The following is a 20,735-nucleotide window of genomic DNA, read 5'->3' as shown; positions in this document are numbered from 1 at the left end:
ATGTCTTTGCACTTTAACATGATGGGGCAATGGTTTCCTAATGTCTCATTTAATAAAGGAAATTTGACTACCTAGATTTGCATCTATTCTTTTTGACATTGGTTAATTACATTATTTAATTTTTAGGTGTACAAGATTACAATTTGAAATCTGCATGCCTACATTCTTTACCTTGTTTTATTTTATTTTATTTTTTTGTGTTGCTATGGCTCTCTATATGTTATTTCTCTTTTTTCTTTTTTACTTTATGATTAAGGTATTACATATGTGTCCTTCCCCCCCTTTTACTCCCCCCCCCCCCCCCGGCTCATGCCCTCACCCCCTGGTGTCTGTGTCCATTGGTTATGCTTATATGCATGCATACAAGTCCTTTGGTTGATCTCTCCTCCTTACCCGCACCCAATAAAAAAAATAGGCAATGGACCTAAATAGATATTTTCCGAAAGAGGACATAAGGAAGACCAAGAGACATATGAAAACATGCTCAAAGTCACTAATTATACGAGAGATGCAAATCAAAATGACAATGTGTTATCATCTCACACCTGTCAGAATGGCTATCATCAACAAATCAACAAACAATAAGTGTTGGAGAGGATGTGGAGAAAAAGGAACCCTTCTGCACTGCTGGTGGGAAGGCAGACTGGTGCAGCCACTGTGGAGAACAGTATAGAGTTTCCTCAAAAAACTAAAAATGGAGCTCCCATTTGGCCCAGTAATCCCACTTCTAGGCCTATACTCCAATAAATCAGAAAGGACATACGCACCCCTGTGTTCATAGCAGCACCATTTACAATAGCTGAAATGTGGGAGCAGCCTAAGTGCCCATCAGCAGATGAGTGGATTAGATTTGCACTATTTACTGGGGTTCGGCGTAAGGAATATAAGACATTTTTAGATACAATTGAAATTTTCCTCTTAGAGAAATACTTTCATTTTTGTTTAAAAGCGAAGATTTTTGTCAACATGTTTTGGCTTCATTTACAAAGGACAAAGCAAATATTTTCAATAAATTCATGGCAGGCTAGAATTGACAGACTCGGGTGATTCAAACGCTAGAATTCTGAAAGAATGGGCAGATGCATTGTAAAGTCATTATCAATAACAATGTTTTGAAACTATAGTAGAAGAACTGAGACAGAATTCTCTCAATATTAAGTAAATTCTGTAAATTGCTATAGTTACATAACACTAAGCTCTGGAAGAATGGGTGAGTGGCTCTCCAACAGAAGAATTCATCCGTATCAAGTCCGGCCAAATCTCATTCTCTTTGTATTTATAGTAACTTCACTAACCTTGAACATCTAAGGAATGGTCTAAAATGTTTGTATTTTCATATCAGCGGGGCAAATGATCAAAGATAGGCATAACTTGGAGATATTGCAAGTTTAGTTCCAGACCACTTCAACTAATAATGAGAAAATTGGCATGAGTGAGTATTGTAAAAGATATGTACGAGGTTAGTTGATCATCATTTCAATATGAATGAACTGTGTAAATATTTACTGAAAATGAACCAAATCCCCCACAACGAACAAAAATAGACATACAACCTGACTTATAAGTAGTTTATGTAAAAGATGGCTGTTTACTTAGATACAAGTTTGATGTAAATTAATAGGGTAAAGCATCTACTAATCAAAGTCAAGGGAAATGAAAGCAAAAATAAATGAATGGGGCTATATTAAACTAAAAAGCTTCTGCACAGCCAAAGAAACCTACAAAACAAGAAGACAGCTAACAACATGTGAGAAGATATTTGCCAACAATATCTTCTCTAAGGAGTTAATATCCAAAATTATAAAACATCTCATACCACTCAGCAACAACAAAATCCAATTAAAAATGGTCTGAGGACTTGTATAGCCACTCCCCCAAGAAGACATAGAAATGGCCAACACGCTGATGAAAAGTTGCCCAACTTCACTAGTTATTAGGAGAAATGCAAATCAAAACTACAATGCAATACCACCTCACACCCGTGAGAATGGCCAGTATCAACAAGACAGGCAATAACAAGTGTTCAAGAGGTTGTGGGCAGAGAAAAAGGAACCCTCGTTCACTGCTGGTGGGATGTAGACTGGTACAGCCACTATGGGAAATAATATGGAGGTTCCTCAAAAAATTAATAATAGTTACCAGAGGATCCAGTAATCCCTGTTTTGGGTATCACCCCCAAACTTGGAAACAATTATTTGTAAATATAGTTAGAGGCATTGGAACAACCTGTTACATGAGAACAGGCTCTGAGAGTGCCCTGGGGTTCAGAGAAAGGAGGACCCTCACCCACCCGCCGGGCGTGTCTGGATTCCTCCGGTACCACCAACAGGACCACCGTCCTGCCTGACAGCCCTCCTGCCCGTGCCTCTTCTGTGTGACTTTTGTCTTGATCCAGCTTAGTGCCTTTCCACATGCTTTTTTGTTGTTGTTTTCTGGCTTTTAAAATTTTGGTTGGATCCAGTGTGGTCAGACACCTCACAATTCTAATCAATCCTGTGTCTAAGCAATCATTCACTGGATTTATTTTTAATATTCTGGATGGTTCTCCACCTTTGCAACATAAAGTTTGAGTTTCTTCGTTTGACGTTTGAGACATTTAAGAACAATTATGACTTTATTTTTGTGTAAACACTGGTCATGCTGAATAATGTTTGTTTTAAACCGATCTGTGTTGAACTACTATCTAGCTCAGGGGTCCTCAAACTTTTTAAACAGGGGGCCAGTTCACTGTCCCTCAGACCGTTGGAGGGCCGGACTATAGTTTAAAAAAAAAACTATGAACAAATTCCTATGCACACTGCACATATCTTATTTTTGAAGTAAAAAAAAACAAAACGGGAACAAATACAATATTTGTGTTTGTATGTGGCCTGCGGGCTGTAGTTTGAGGACCCCTGATCTAGTTCAACAGCACTTAATGGATCACTGCTACATGCAGAAAACTACACTATGTTTTACTGGAGGGTTTACCCTTTACCCTTAGAGACTTTTAATGAATTACGCAGTATCATTGTCTTTCCATGTAGATATTTTTTTAAAATAGCCTTTAATGCAGGGACTTACCTAACACTCATTAGCATCTTCTAAAGCCCATAACGCAGAACCATAGAGTGTATTCTTTGTAGATGTTGCTGACCGAAATTCAGATATGATAAGGCTGTGAAAACAGCTGTGGTTATGCAACAACGCCAGTCTAGGTATCGGCTGGGAGAAGCAGCACACGCCGCTCTATGTGCCCGACCTTTTGGAAAATAAGTCATCTGGGCTTTAGGAACAAAACCAAAGATGAGCAGCGGATCACTTCAAATGTGCTTTGACGGCTGCAGCTTTGAAAACATTGTTTATCTAAATAGCAAAAACCAACCGAATATCTAACACTGTGGGTTAGAAAATATGATCGCATGGATCAATTCCATTAAATGCCTGACAGTCATGAGAATGAAGTTGGTCTGGATTTGATGCCTTGGCAAATATTTAAGTAAAGGTAACAAAATCTGGGTAGATTATGATGCCGATTTTAAAATTATAAATTAATATAATTTTATTGTATTGTATATAAAAATTTGGAAGTCCACAAAGCAAAATGCTAATAATAGTGTTAACCTGCGGTGCTGAAACGGTGCGGTTTTTCCTGTTTTTGTATCTGTGTGTTCAAATACTGTTTTCAGGAGGAATAATGCGCATTGTTGTGACACAGGTGCCAGCAGCCATTATGACACAATAATACCAGCAGCAATGCTCATGGTCAGCAGTGGAGGGTCCACGTCAGAACGATTTGACTCTAATCTCATTGTGAACTCTGTCCAAGTGTCACTTGGGGAAGTTGCACAGCCCCTAAGTGCCTCCGCTTCCCCTCTTCCCCACTTCCCAGCAAGGCTCATGCCAAGCGAAAGGGAATAGGCAGCGATAGCGCCCGGCATGCATTAAGCACCACACACGTTTTTAAAAAATAATGAAGCTAAGCAGATCCATAAGCACCAATTCCACGTGGTTCACATCTGTGGTCTCTACTAACCTCTCCGCAGGAGCTTTGTCCTGTGTGAGCTCTAAACAGATGCTTTCTGACCGAAGCTGGAGGATGCCCGAGGGCACTTGTATCTTCACACACAGAGGTGCATTGAATCAAGGGCACGCTTTGATCTGTGCGTTGTATTTTACATAAAAATGTAGGTGGGTATTGCCAGGTACTCTGAGGCCAAGTCTATTTTTATATATAGGATGTCCTCCCAGACTGTCCACACACACTTTGAATACTTACAACGGCCGTGTTTATTAAAACACATTTCATTTTCAGAATTGAGCTCTCAGCCGAACCGGTTTGGCTCAGTGGATAGAGCGTCTGCCTGCGGACTGAAAGGTCCCAGGTTCGATTCCGGTCAAGGGCATGTACCTTGGTTGCGGGCACATCCCCAGTGGGGGACGTGCAGGAGGCAGCTGATCGATCTCTCTCATCGATGTTTCTAGCTCTCTATTCTTCTCCCTTCTTCTCTGTGAAAAATCAATAAAATATATTAAAAAAAAAAAAAGAATTGAGCTCTCAGTTGTTAAAGTGTGTGTACAGTTTTGGGAGGACACCTGTATTTCAAATGGTAGACAAGCCCACGAACGCCTTTATGAATAATATGCATTTTAAAATTAAGGAAAGACCCGATCAAAGAATATCTTATCATTGAATCAGTAAAAAGCTGGATTTCAAATGCTGATTGATAACCGAAGAACTTAATACTTAAAACTAGTAGGGTCTGTAATTACTCTATATACATGTATAGCTAAAAACATTGTTTTAAAGAGGACATATTTTCTTTTGGCCTTAAGTTATATTTATTAAGTATTCTGTGCCTGAGTTAATTCAACCTCTTTGGAAAGTGTGTCCCATTCTTATATGGCTTTAGATCAATTCTCCAATTTATCATGTTGTATTAGAGTCTCTACTCCCATAACAAACCCAGCCCTCTATCTTTCATTTTTCATCCGGTTCAGACAGTGCTTACAGCAATATGTTTTTTAATCCTCTTGGTATTATAAAGACATTTTTAAAAAAAGTTGCTACCCAATTAACTTTCTTTTTAGAAATAGCAATATTAATGGAAATTAAAGGCTTGCCTGTTTTTGTCTTATTTGTGTACTCCAAGTAAAAATATTAATCCTATCCGACAAATAAAAAACATTTACATTTGAAATGAATTTATAATATAAATATGTATACAATTTACATTTCTCATTTTCAAATGTCTAATTGTATTCTTTTACCATTTAAGTAGGAATAAATATTGTAATATTTTTTAATATATATTTTTATTGATTTCAGAGAGGAAGGGAGGATAGAAAGACAGAAACATCAATGATAGGAGAGAATCCTGGATCAGCTGCCTCCTGCACGCCCCACACTGGGGATTGAGCCCACAAACTGGGCATGTGCCCTGACTTGGACTCAAACTATGACCTCCTGGTTCATAGGTAGATGCTCAACCACTGAGCCATGCCGGCCAGGCAAATATTGTCATATTTTAATAAAATAGTAAATAAGTAAAAAAATAAACATTTAGGAAAATTTTTAAATGTGTATAACATTTATCACTAGCCTGGGAGATAATAAGTCATAGAAAAATTGTTAAAAATATTGTTAGCTGAAAAAACTTAAAGCTGAAATCATACATCTTTGTAATGATATGAATCAATGATAAAATTATATTGTTTTTAAAATTTGGTGGTAATGTATATACTTTTAATGTAAGTGTGTCTACATTGGAATCAGGATAAGGTTAAGAGTATTATAAGAATCTAAATTTGCCAAAACCGGTTTGGCTCAGAGGATGGAGCGTCGGCCTGCGGACTGAGGGGTCCCGGGTTCGATTCCGGTCGGGGGCATGTACCTGGGTTTCGGGCACATTCCCAGTAGGAGATGTGCAGGAGGCAGCTGATCGATGTTTCTCTCTCATTGATGTTTCTAACTCTCTATCTCTCTCCCTTCCTCTCTGTAAAAAATCAATAAAATATATTTAAAACAAACAAACGAACAAAAGAATCTAAATTTAAATCCAGAATATGTTTTAGGATATTACAAGTGTATATTTTCCTGCTTATTACAATTTTTTTTATTTTTCTATTTTTAAAGAAAAATGCAATACTTAATTTTAATTAGAAAACCAAGTTTGGTAAATGTGTGCCGACTTCCCTGTGTTTGAGCTACTCCAGTGCAGTGACTGCCAACAGCGTGAAGAAGTGGAAATATTTTTCTGACTAAATTGTGATTAACATAAAAGTAGCATTATTTATTTTATATTTTTTAAAATATATTTTATTGGTTTTTTACAGAGAGGAAGGGAGAGGGATAGAGAGTCAGAAACATCGATGAGAGAGGAACATCGATCAGCTGCCTCCTGCACACTCCCCACTGGGGATGTGCCCGCAACCAAGGTACATGCCCTTGATGCTCTATCCGCTGAGCCAAACCGGTCAGGGCAACATTATTTATTTTAAATCAAAACTATTTTTGCCTCCTGAATTTAAAGAGTTTGGGTTTTTTTTTTTTAGTATTTTTATTGATTTCAGAGAGGAAGGGAGAGGAAGAAGATAGAAACATCAATGATGAGAGAGAATCACTGATCAGGTGCCTCCTGCACGCCCCCTACTGGGGAGCAAGCCTACAACCTGGGCCTGTGCTCTGACCTGGAATTGAACCCTGACCTCAGTGACTCAACCACTGAACCACACCAGCTAGCCTTGCCTCCCGTATTTAATTGATAGGTACAGTCTATGTTTGTTTGTTTCCTTTTTTATCAGAAAGAGAAATGACATGTAAGCCGATATCTTTTGTATTCTTAGCTAATGAGATCATGAAAAACAAAAATTAATCATCCACTATTTAATTATCTATTCTTATATTATACTGCACGTGGTGTTGAATGGTTCTGTAGCACCCACCCATCCACTTAGGAGTTTACTTTTAACATTAGTTAACAGAGGCCTATGAACTAATACCTCTTTATCATTTCAATAGATACTGTACCAAAACCCTTCATATTCAAACATCCCTATTGGAAATGGTTGCTGATAAATGTTTTACAGATGATGGAAGATAAAACTGTACATCAACGAAGCCAAGATCCCTAAGTTATTGATTTGATGCCCCTCGCTAAAATTACCAAAAGCTAAATATAATGTCAGCATAGAGATCAGACAGGAATGAAATCAATTAGTCTTTGCCCTATGCTTTGAATTCCACGGGACGTGTCGAATCTAGTATGTATTTTTTTCCTGGTCAGCACCAATAATTCAGAGGTGTCAGTAAATGAAAATATAAATCATGACAGGTGTAACATGTCTTTTATAAGACTTTTCGTTATGTCTATTTATTATTTACTTTCTTCATCGCAACATATTGACAAGACACTAAAGCAATGGTGGCTAATCCATATCATACCGTACGTTTATATTTGAATGAAAAGCATTAGGAAGGAAGGCAGGTGAGTAAGCAACCCGTGTTTCTGTTCCCCAGAATCTCTCGGGAGAGTTCTATATCCGTGTTTAGTGATCACTCCTTTGGTAGTCACAGTTGTTTTCTCGGATTCATTTAAGTTAATCTTTAATGTAAGTTTTTTGGGTTTTTAGAATTCTTAAAAATAAGTAAACAGGGAGTGATGTACAGGAGTAAGGGGGTATTTGGGACTTGATACTCCACCTACTTCAAGGTTTTCTGTTGTAAGCTTTTCATTACATCAGCTTATACACTAGACCAGTGATGGTGAACCTATGACACGCGTGTCAGAGGTGACACGTGAACTCATTTTTTTGGTTGATTTTTCTTTGTTAAATGGCATTTAAATATATAAAATAAATATCAAAAATATAAGTCTTTGTTTTACTATGGTTGCAAATATCAAAAAATTTCTATATGTGACACGGCACCAGAGTTAAGTTAGGGTTTTTCAAAATGCTGACACGCCGAGCTCAAAAGGTTTGCTATCACTGTACTAGACTAATACAGGGCCATTAGCATCAAAAATTCATATTTTTTTTCATGGCATTATTAAGAGAGGAAAGACTTAAGTAATTATCTAGGCCTAGAGTGGCAAAATTATTTTAAATATATGCAAACTTTGGAAGCGTGATTCTTATGAAAATTTATGTAGATTAATGCAGGGTTGTGCTATTGGTAGTAGTTTCAATTATAATGAACCAAAATATTGAAGTAACTTGGAGTAAACTTTTAGAAACTACATTATCAATATTAGAAATGGAAATATTTTTCTGACTAAATTGTGATTAACATAAAAGTAGCATTATTTATTTTATATTTTTTAAAATATATTTTATTGGTTTTTTACAGAGAGGAAGGGAGAGGGATAGAGAGTCAGAAACATCGATGAGAGAGGAACATCGATCAGCTGCCTCCTGCACACTCCCCACTGGGGATGTGCCCGCAACCAAGGTACATGCCCTTGATGCTCTATCCGCTGAGCCAAACCGGTCAGGGCAACATTATTTATTTTAAATCAAAACTATTTTTGCCTCCTGAATTTAAAGAGTTTGGGTTTTTTTTTTTTAGTATTTTTATTGATTTCAGAGAGGAAGGGAGAGGAAGAAGATAGAAACATCAATGATGAGAGAGAATCACTGATCAGGTGCCTCCTGCACGCCCCCTACTGGGGAGCAAGCCTACAACCTGGGCCTGTGCTCTGACCTGGAATTGAACCCTGACCTCAGTGACTCAACCACTGAACCACACCAGCTAGCCTTGCCTCCCGTATTTAATTGATAGGTACAGTCTATGTTTGTTTGTTTCCTTTTTTATCAGAAAGAGAAATGACATGTAAGCCGATATCTTTTGTATTCTTAGCTAATGAGATCATGAAAAACAAAAATTAATCATCCACTATTTAATTATCTATTCTTATATTATACTGATAAAAGTAAGATGACCAGGTATGAAAGTACAAAACAATTCATGTGTCATGTAACTGCCTTGTTAATCGTATATGCCATACAAAACCACTCCCAGATCTGAAAAAATGGAAGATTCAAAAAAAGTAAATTTTGTAAGCTGGTTCCCTGCACACTTTCACATCCCTCCACATTCTTAGCAATTCTGTCTTACATTTAAAATAGTTTTGTGGAAACGTTTTCTTTCACGAATAGTACAGTTCTCCCTTTCATGTTAATTTATACTTTAAATGCCACAAATATTCCCCAAGGAGGCCTGACATTATGCATTCTTTTCTAATCCCATTGAAAGACTTCTAACTAGCGTTTTATTTACTTTTAAAGATTATTTTTTGGTTGTAAAGAATGAAGAGAATGAATTTTTGTATAGATAAGACAGCAGTGTTGCTGCTCTATTTAAAGCACCCTGCGTGGGTACCACGGCTGTGGCCACGCTCTGTGCACTGCCCACGTGGTTCCTGAAAGGCGGCAGCATAGGCTCCGAGGGATTGCTCTCCGGTATATTTGTGGAAGCCTCGGTTAGATCACAATTCCCACGGCTCTGCTCTTTATTCTGCAGCAATCTGTCAAACACTCGATGCAAATATGTTGAATAAGCTCATTTGCAAGACAACTTTGTCTCCTCTTTGGAAAATGTCTCTAGTAATGTATGCATATGCAAGCAACTTTAGAGTAAAGGTATAAATAAAATATCCAATCTTCTTGATGGTGTAAGACTGAGCAATTTCATAATGAATTCAACCAATATCAATGACCAACTTCAATATTTTAGATAAAAATATTCATATGCAATTTTTCTTAACCATTGAGTTCTATTTTAAGTTGGTGAGTTTTTTTTCTATATGTATTTTATATTCTACTAGAGGCCTGATGCACGAAATTCGTGCAAGGGGCTCGACCCTCGCAGCCCAGCTGCCTTGTGGCCCCAGCAGCCCCACGGCCCACCCACTGGTCATTCTGGAAGGTCATTCCACTGTCCAGTCTAATTAGCATATTAGCTCTTTACTAGTATTATATAGGATTTGATTTTATGACTATCAAAAAGTATTTGCAAATACAGTTATATTTTTTAAAATATATTTTATTGATTTTTTACAGAGAGGAAGGGAAAGAGATAGAGAGTTGGAAACATCGATGAGAGAGAAACATCGATCAGCTGCCTTCTGCACACCCCCCAATGGGGATGTGCCCGCAACCCAGGTACATGCCCAAGCCAGAAACCTCACTTAGGGGCCTGCAGGGCACTCGGGGGCCTGTGGTCTCTCTGGACCATCTGTGCCGAGCCGGCTGCTCCCTGATGAGGTTACTGGTTCCACAGGCGGTGGCCGAGCTGTCGTTGCTGACGGGCTCGAAGTGAAGCAGAGAGAAGTCTCAGGGTGATTAGCAAGCCTAGATTCATTTCACAGCTTTTCTGCAAAAGTGGTGATGGTCCTGCTTTTAGAGGATAAACATATGCAATTTTCTATGTCTACAGGTGGTCTTTTTTTAAAATATGTATTTTATTGATTTTTTACAGAGAGGAAGGGAGAGGGATAGAGAGTCAGAAACATCGATGAGAGTGAAACATCGATCAGCTGCCTCCTGCACACTCCCCACTGGGGATGTGCCCACAACCAAGGTACATGCCCTTGACAAGAATCAAAACTGGGACTCTTCAGTCCGCAGGCTGACGCTCTATCCCCACTGAGCTAAACCAGTTAGGGCTACAGGTGGTCTTAATACATACGATATGAGAAAGAACTGTCCAGTGTCATACTACTGGCGTCTTAAAGCAGCATTTTACATTCAAGGTCTGTGTGGGAAAGAGAACACACGTGGCAGTCCAGTTAACTGTGCGTAAGTATATTTCCCTTATTGAAAGAGAATGTGAAATTTTCAGAATCACGATTTTCTCATCACATTAGTTTTTCCAAAAGTAATTAGATTGGGATAAGAGAACCTTAATTAAAAACAAATCACGCAGCACAGTTAAGAAACTGTATCTCCAGTACTTTGTGTACTGGGATCTGGGTCCCCAGGCCCCAATATACATCCCTACAACTTCACTCCCCAGAAAATTACTCCAACAACTCTTAACTAGGAGTCCTCAAATCCTATATAATGAAAGGCTAATATGCAAATCAACCAAATATTGAAATGACCGGTCGCTATGATGTGCACTGACCACCAGGGGGAAGATGCTCAACACGGGAGCTGCCCCTTGGTGATCAGTGCGCTCCCACAGGGGGAGCACTGCTCAGCCAGAAGCTGGGCTCATGACTGGCGAGCACAGCAGCAGTGGCGGGAGCCGCTCCCGCCTCCTCGGCAGCGGTAAGGATGTCCAACTGATGACTCCTGGACTGCTAAAGGCCGCAGGCCAGGCTGAGGGACCACCCTCCTCCAGTGCATGAATTTCATGCACCAGGCCTCTAGTAAGAAACTAAAAACCCAAGTGACGATGAGATAGTCCTATTTGGAGACTCGAGAGATGCCTCCCTCTGAGCTTTATTTTCTCTCCAGTGTTTGCAACTCACGTGTTCCTATCACAATGCTGGGTCCCAAGTTATTTTTTGCCACCAGATAATTTAATTTTCCTTCTATGAGGCAATTCAAATATAATTCAGGTGCTTCCAGTGTGGCATCTCTATTTAAAGAGAAAAACACTGGTAAATAGTAAACCATGTTAGTGTGAAAAGGCCCCAGTTAGGAAAGGCATAGTCAAACAATCATTTAGAAAACTTGCCTAGGATTGAATGAAGACTAACAGCAGTGGTTCAGAGCTGGCAGTCAGGCGACCCCTCTCAGACAACGGTCGCCAACCGGTGGTCCGCGGGCCGCTGGTGGTCCATGAGTTCCGAAAGGTTGGCGGCCGCTGCTCTAGAAGGCAAAGTTTCAGCTGAGCTAAATATTCCCTAAAAGCAGGAGGACATGAAAAGCCACGCTGTCCAGGGTCTGCGGACTAGATCAGCAACTTGGTCTTTATCAGGGTGCCAACTTCAATCAGAACACATGGAGGCCAATGAGTCTTATAAAAATACCCAGGTTTCTTTATATGGCATAACTTAGTATTCAAGATGATTTTAAGATGTGAATTTTGTAAGTAGCTTGTTTTTTATAAAAGTGACGTTGGCTTCCGTTATGCAAGAAGACAGCTGAAGCCCCAGTGATGAACGGAGGCTGTGACACGTTCCTGAGTTAATGCATCTTGAAAGCGAGGGCGAACCAGTGAAATCTAGCTTGTCCGTGGACGGTAGGTCAAGAGGAACGCTCAGGCTCGTCCCACAAAGTATTTCCCAAGAAATAGAATGTTGTAGATGTGTACTTGGCCATAAAGTGCATAAGAAGGCCCTGACCGGTGTGGCTCAGTGGATAGAGCGTCAGCCTGCAGACTGAAGGGTCCCAGGTTCGATTCCAGTCAAGGGCATGTACCTTGGTTGCAGGCACATCCCCAGTGGGGGGTGTGAGGGAGGCGGCTGATCGATGTTTCTCTCTCATCGATGTTTCTAACTCTCTATCCCTCTCCCTTCCTCTCTGTAAAAAATCAATGAAATATTTTTTTTAAAAAAAATGCATAAGAAGGCAGTAAAACGGAATTTCGTTTACATACGCCCAACATCCTAATATGCAGCTCAGCAGAAATGGGCCCCTGCACAAGAGCAACTACAGATGAGAAAGCGCGGGTGTAACTCACACGTTTCAGGGGCTCCCACCAAATGGGCAGGGTTTCTCTTAAAGGACATGGACACTTCACGGCAAAAAATGTCTCCTACATGTTTTAGTGAAAACTGAAAAAAAAATCCAACCCTAGAGTCCTGGGGGTGTGGAAAAATTAAGCTCCTCACTGGGAAAGGGTTAATCCTAACAGATGACCGCATTTCTACAGGTCCTCAGCCTCATCAAGTTTGAACAATAATCTAAAGCAGTCAGCTAGCCCAGCCGGTGTGGCTCAGTGGTTGAGTGTCAACCTGTGAACCAGGAGGTCACAGTTCGATTCCCAGTCAGGGCACAGGCCCGGGTTGCGGGCTCAATTCTCAGTGTGGGGCGTGCAGGAGGCACCTGATCCATGATTCTATCTCATCATGGATGTTTCTATCTCTCTCTCTCTCTCCCCCTTCCTCTCTGAGATAAAAAAATAAAATAAAATAAAAATAAAGCAGCCAGATAGCATGGAGAAAAGGTTACTTCCCAGTCCTGAAACGGGAAAAATTCTATTTCTCTACTTGTGACCAAGAGAACCCCCTCTCATTGTGGGCCTGGCTAAATCTGTGGGGATATGTTTATTTATTTATTTCCTATTTTGTTTTTTCCTGCATCAATGCTCCAAAGCCACATCAAAGAGACTGGGAAGCGGAGAATCAATATCTTCGTGGCGGCAGCAGCAAAACCGCCGAGATGCTGTTTACTGTCGCTCAGGTTACAGCCTCTCCATCCAACCCTGAAAGCCCAGCGCCCGAGCCACAGGCAGCGCTCTCTCCGCAGCCCTTGAACGGCTCCCACTTTCATCTCACAATGGAGGGCCCCGGTGAGGAAGAAACAGATAAAAACAAGCCCGGAAAGGCTTCTGGGCCGCGCATGAAGTGGCACTGTTTCAAAACAGCACCGCCCGGCCATTGTGCCTCCGAGGGGCTGAGCTATGGAACAGCTAAGGGGGGGGGCGGGCATCATCAGGCTCCCTGGGCTACACAATGGGTGACCCCAGCCCAGACACCCACACTACGCAGGGGAAATGGCAAGGACCGAAAGCTGTATCAGAAGCATCTCAAAGGACTGCCGCCCAGTTTATATCCACACGGTCATGCATGGCTGGCACGGTTTAATGTTGCCTATTCTGTATTTTAAACAATATTTGCTCGGTTAACTTTAAAAAGCAAAGCTACAACTGCTGATTCTACCAGATCATGTTGCTTCAGCGTAACAGAGTGATAACAGACTAAATGTCTAATAGTTTTAAACAGACTTTCTCATCTGACAAAGAAAAAATCCCTTTTTTTCAATTCTTGCTATTGTTTTTTTAATTTATCTTCATTGTTGAAAGTATTATAGATGTCCCCCTTCTTCCCAACCCCCATTAACCCCTCCCTCCTGCTCCCAGCCCTTCCCTGCACTATTGTCTGTCCATGGGCTATACATATAAGTTCATTGGTTAATCTCTCCCCACCACCATCTCCCTCTGGAATATGTCAGTCTGTTGCATACTTCAATGTCTGGATCTATTTTGTTCGTCAGTTTATTTTGTTCAGTAGATTCCACCTAGAAGTGAGATCATGGGATACTTGTCTTTCTCTGGCTGGCTTATTCACTTAGCATGATCCTCTCCAGGTCCCTCCATGCTGTCTCAAAGGGTAAGAGCTCCTTTTTTAAAAAAAAAAAATATATATATTTTATTGATTTTTTACAGAGAGGAAGGGAGAGGGATAGAGAGTTAGAAACATTGATGAGAGAGAAACATCAATCAGCTGCCTCCTACACACTCCCTACTGGGGATGTGCCCACAACCAAGGTACATGCTCTTGACCGGAATCGAACCTGGGACCCTTGATTCCACAGGCGGATGCTCTATCCACTGAGCCAAACCGGTCAGGGCACTCCTTTTTTTACTGCTGCATAGCATTCCGTGGTATAAATGTCCACAGTTGGTTTTTCACCGCCACCCCCCGCCCCTCGTCTACTGATGGGCACTTGGGCTGTTTCCAGATCTTAGCTATTGTAAATAATGCTAGATAAGAAAACTTTATTCCAGAAATAAGATGTGTTTATTTTAATAACCAAGATTGAACACTCAGGTAAAACCAGTAGCCACAGGTAATTTGAGCTACATAAAAGTGATATTCCTTGAATGAGAGGCAAGCAGAACTGGATGTTTTATGAAAATGAAAGCGCAATAAAATGCCACAGGAACCCCTAGAGTTTGGCTACGATGAGACATCACTACTTAGTAGGTGTACACACCATCAACATCAGAATGCCTTCCTTATGTTCTACCTGTTTGTGCAATGAATTCAAACGGCTCGCAACAGGAGCACCAAGGCTCTCCGAGCGCTCACCTTGGAGTCAGCAGAGCTTTTTGCTCTGAACTTGCTGCCCGGGATGAGGCCTCACTGAGGTCTGCATTCGGGCACCTGTCATCACGCCCTTTGTCCTATTCTTTTCACAAGTGTCTGATTCTTTAACATGTTCATTGGAACTAAGATACTTGGGGCGGTAAGCATGATGGAGGCCGGGAGATGGCTCCTCCTCTGCCTGTTTGTTCACCCATCTAGGCAGGTGGAATGAGGAGGAGGAGGAGGTGGGGCTCAGTACCTGGGCTGTGGCGGAAGCTGAACGCCTCACACAAGCATCTTTGCGCCCCAGCGCCCACCTCAGCTCCTGCCACATGAAGACGCAAAGCGGCTTCATTAGTGAACCAGGAAGAAGAGAGGCCCCACGAGGCCTCAGCACTCAGCTTTCCGTGGCTGATATTTTCTTTTAAGAAAGAGAAAATATGCCTAGTATGTCACTTAGAAGATATGTAACAGAAACATTCATTTTGTTCCAGGAAAGACACCCAGATGTTCTAAACTCACCGTTCCCTCCTCCGTGCTTAGGAGAATTTCATGTTGCAAATGTGGATGAGCTACCTCAGACCCTAAAACCACTAGAATCAAAGGCTCACATCTGACCCATTCCCAGGAGCAGCTGCTCTTTTTCTCTCCCGATTTCAGAGGGAAAGTGTAAAATTGAGTTTTAACTTCATGGCTGACTTGTATAAATGTAAAAAATGTAGAGTGAAAAAAAAAAAACACGCAGCCAAATTATAGGGGTTCCTCTGGCATTTTATTTTGCTGTCATTTTGGAGCTGTTAGCGATTCCACAAGAGGTTCTTGCCAAAATGAAGGTTCAAAACCCCAAATTTGAATCCCGTGTGCCATTGCCACAGGCTGTCAGAGACTAATACAAGTGATGGGCGGATGTCCTGGTCAACACAGCCAGTCACAGTCACATGGGTGCTCTGTCAAAGACATGAATTGCTCTGAAAAGTTCATGCATAATTGAAGCACAAAATAGTTCCCTGATTAAGTACATTGAAGTGAAATGAATATAAATATTTGTCATCTTAGCAGGAGATCATTAAGATACATATCGCCTAATTTCCCCCAAACCTGTTTTCCCGTCTTCCTCATCCCCTAGCACAGCGGTTCTCAACCTGTGGGTCACGACCCCTTTGGGGGTCGAACGACCCTTTCACAGGGGTCGCCTAACACCATCATAAAACACATATATAATTGCATATTGTTTTTGTGATTCATCACTATGCTTTCATTATGTTCAATTTGTAACAATGAAAATACACCCTGCATATCAGATATTTACATGACGATTCATAACAGTAGCAAAATTACAGTGATGAAGTAGCCACGAAAATAATTTTATGGTTGGGGGTCACCACAACATGAGGAACTGTGTTACAGGGTGGCGGCCTTAGGAAGGTTGAGAACCGCTGCCCTAGCAGGTCTGTCATTGAACAGCTCAGGCCGAAGGCCCGGGAGGCACCCTGACTCACCCACACCCCCAGTAGCAGCCGCGGGGTCACGGTGGGAGAGGCTGCCCCTCTGTCCCACCTGCGCTGGACTCTGCTAACTGGCCTCCCTGGTCCTGCTTTTGTCCCTTGGACTTCTACTCAGTCTGCCAGTCAGAGTGACCCTTCTCAATCCCTAGCTGAACTGTGTTTCCCACAGCGCTGACCTTCAAGCAGCATCTCTATATTCAATAAAAACGAGGACAGTGATGGCGAACCTTTTGAGCTCGGCGTGTCAGCATTTTGAAAAACCCTAACTTAACCCTGGTGCCGTGTCACATATAGAAATTTTCTGATATTTGCAACCATAGTAAAAAAAAGACTTATATTTTTGATATTTATTTTATATATTTAAATGCCATTTAACAAAGAAAAATCAACCAAAAAAATGAGTTCGCGTGTCACCTCTGACACGCGTGTCATAGGTTCGCCATCACTGAACTAGGACGTGAAAAAAGAAGGCACAGGTAGGTGGAGGCACAGAAACCCAGAGAAAAAGGACATCCTGAGGTCATAACTTCTAGCATTTTCCATTGACCAGGTTTTAGATCTACCTATGACCAGGTCCCTACAGCTAAAGGAACAAAGGGTTCAGTTTTAAACAGGATCCGATTCCAAGAAAGACAGAAAACTGAGCGCAGTGGTGGAGGAGGGAGAGCGGGAAGGGGCCCAGGGGGAGGAGGGCGGCCTGTGGCTGGTGCTGCCCACTGCTTACATCTGTGCAACTTGCCTGCCTTAGATCAGCGCGAAATGCCCCCTTAAAAACTGGAGATTTTATCTGGTCTTTTCTGAATAGTTAGGGCTTCAAACATAAAGTAGAAGTAGAAAAAACAGAGGTTATATAGATTTTTTTCTACTGCTTAGTTGAATAAAGTAATTTATACCTTATACCCTGATGTTTCACCATGTAATAGAAGGAATTTCACTCCTTGAAGGTGAAAACAATCTTTTAAAATTAAACTTCTTGTTTGGACTTATTTTACTTATGCTATGAGTGATTGTGATATAAATCATTCAAAACAGTCATTACAAACAATACATTTTTAAGGAAGTAAATGGTAAAATTATGATTCATTTTGCTTGGGGAACATACACAATACATATAAATTATATATATATATATATATATATATATATACACACACACACACAGATACATACATATATATTTAAGTGAATATGCTTCACTTAAGTGAAATGAAAAAATAAAGCATATAAATTCTATGCAGTATTTATATGTATAATTATAATTAATATTTACTATTAGATATATAATTTTAATATTTTGAAAAGGAAGTAATTATATACTGTCATAAATAATTCATGTTCCAAGGTCAGTATAGGAAGATAGTTAAAACTTTAAAGAGTATTTTAAAGGACAGTTTGAAATAAAGCTTTGATAAAGTAAAAGCAAAATGGAAATAGACTTAGTCTATAACTATGTGGCATCTAATATTTTTCTGAAAGGTTTTTTAAAGCATATTTTGGGAAGTGCTTTTAGATATTCGAGCAAATTGAAATGTTACACACTTTAAAAAATCTTCTTTTTGGAAATTACACTGAACTGTAGCTAAAGGATAGTGCCTCTCTTTTTAGAATAGTGAAGTTACAAAAAGAATGTTTTAAAATGTGGTGGATAAGTACCTGGAGGTTGAGAGCAGTTAGATGGTTTGATTCCAGGAATAAGTATCATTCTATTAGGGACATATAAGAAGATAGAGATTTAAAAGGTTCATTTTAATTTCTTTTTGAATCAAGCATTACTGAGTCAATAACAATTTGAATTTAAACATAAAGATACATTTATTTCCAGAAATTGAGGTAATTTGGCTGAAACCAACAGTACATTTCTACCAGTGAATGAAGAAGCTAATATATATGTATGGAAAATTAAGCACTGTACCTAAATGTATAGATATAGATATAGATATGAATATAGATATAGATACAGATATAGGTAGATATATAGATATTAGTAAGAAAAAATCTGAACTATCCCTTTCATATACCTTTAAAGCATTTTTTGAGCCCACTTGTGTTCTATTCTAAAGCCATTTAAAGTTCTAAAAAATAATGATCGATAACTTGTCATCACAACCTCATCTTTTCCATTTCTCTCCTTTCCTTACTCCTTTGTCACCTCCCTCTTTTGCTTACATCAACAGAGCAGACACCAGGCCAGGCCATTCAGACAAAATGATGATTCAAATGCACATCACAACCCAGAGAAATTAATAGTCCCAGGAGAAAGACAAACAACGATTTCCATTCAAAGTCAGCAACACCGTGATGGCAGCACAGCGAGCCCCTGGGCATGTGGGCACGCAGGGCGGCCCGGAGGCAGAGGGGGCAGAGGAGCGGCTGCACCGGAGCAGGCGGCAGCAGGTCCTTCCCGGCACGGACTAATGGTGTTTATTACTTTTATTTTTTTATTTTATTTTCTTGTATTACTTTTGAACATAGCACTTCGTGGTGGCAATTTTAATGTGAAATCGTTACACATATCATTATGTGTTATATGTGTTATGTTTTTATTTTTAACCAGTTTTCAAGTTTTAGTGTTGCCTGTGACTTACTGTAGTCACATAGCCAGTATGTACCATAGTGGCTTCTCTCCCTTTTAAAATCCTGCTTTGAGAGGCTATTGCCCTGAAAAAGTGAATAAGAGAATAAATGAATAAACATATAAATAAATATAGTAACATGAAATATTTTAATATATAGATGCATGCATCTGCATATAATAAGTTCATATGTGTATATCTACCAAATGTTTACACAGATTTAGCAATTATAGGATGTTTAATTAAATATATACTATATAATTATATAAAATATAAGACATTGCATTACATACTACCACATATAATTTTTTTGTTTCATTTTCATATATATGGCATTATAGTATTGTAATCTATAATAGCCTATTATGGTTTTTCTTTTTCTTAAATCATTCTTTGAAAGGCCACCTCTCTCTTTCATATGTGTTTACATATAATTATAAGCACATACTAATTTAAATATGTAATTGCCTTTTGTTAATTGCTCATATATTATATAATTGTAAATATGTAATTTCTTAAGAGAAGATACTTTTCAAATTATGCCATAATAACATAAGAAAATGTTATATTTTAACATATATATATAATAACATAATAAAATAGATTGGTTGAACGGCTGACCAGAAAATGAAAATATGTATATTATGTATGTAATCCTATAAAATAAAAGCCTAATATGTTAAGTGTCTGCCCTTCCACCAGTCGGCCAGTCACTATGACACACACTGACCACCAGGGGGCAGATGCTCCAACCGGTAGGTTAGCTTGCTGCTGAGGTCCGGCCAATCAGGACTGGGGGAGACAGGCCGGACTGCCCTGGAGACCTCCCGCAGTCCCTCCACGGCCCCAATCATGCACCGGTGGAGTCCCTCGGTCTGGTCTGTGCCCTCTCGCAATCCGGGACCCCTGGGGGATGTCAGAGAGCCAGTTTCGGCCTGATCCCCGCAGGCCAGGCCAAGAGACCCCACCGGTGCACAAATCCGTGGACCAGGCCTCTAGTACGTATATAATGTGTAGTATGTATCATGCGTCATCCAGATATCACACATTTGCATATGTGTATATACCAGAGAGCATAGCATGTAGGTGAATAGGTACCTATAATCAATGGCATTAATTAAAATATTCAAACCATCTTTATTTTCTTCATATGTCAAAATCTTAGAGGGATTGTTAAATCTGCTGCAATTATTGTGTTTTCATCAATTTTTTAAAAATAGTTTTTGTTTATATAATGCAATATAATATATGGGTTTTCTAGAGAGTTATATTTTACTAGGACCAGGTGCATAAAATTCATGCACCCGGGGGGCGGGGAAAGCAGGCCTAAGCTGGCAGTCGGACTTAGCTAGGAGCTCTGCCACCGCCGCTGCACTCACCAGTCATGAGCCCGGCTTCTGGCTGAGCAGTGCTCCCCATGTGGGAGCATACTGACCACCAGGGGGCAGATCCTGCATTGAGTTTCCGCCCCCTGGTGGTCAGTGCGCGTCATAGTGACCGGTTGTTCCTCTGTCGGGCTGAAACCAGCTCTCCAATATCCCCTGAGGGGTCCCGGATAGCGAGAGGGTACAGGCCAGGCCGAGGGACCCCACCAGAGCACAATTGGGGCCAGGGAGGGACACGGGAAGTTGGCCAGCCGGGGAAGGACCGCTGGAGGGCTCCAGGCTGTGTCTGGCCCGTCTCACTCAGTCCCG

This window comes from Myotis yumanensis, unplaced genomic scaffold, assembly GCF_028538775.1.
Source record: "Myotis yumanensis isolate MYYU_CA2020_CCGP unplaced genomic scaffold, mMyoYum1.0.hap1 SCAF_4, whole genome shotgun sequence".
NCBI lineage: Eukaryota > Metazoa > Chordata > Mammalia > Chiroptera > Vespertilionidae > Myotis > Myotis yumanensis.
Note: the sequence above shows the minus strand (reverse complement) of the source record.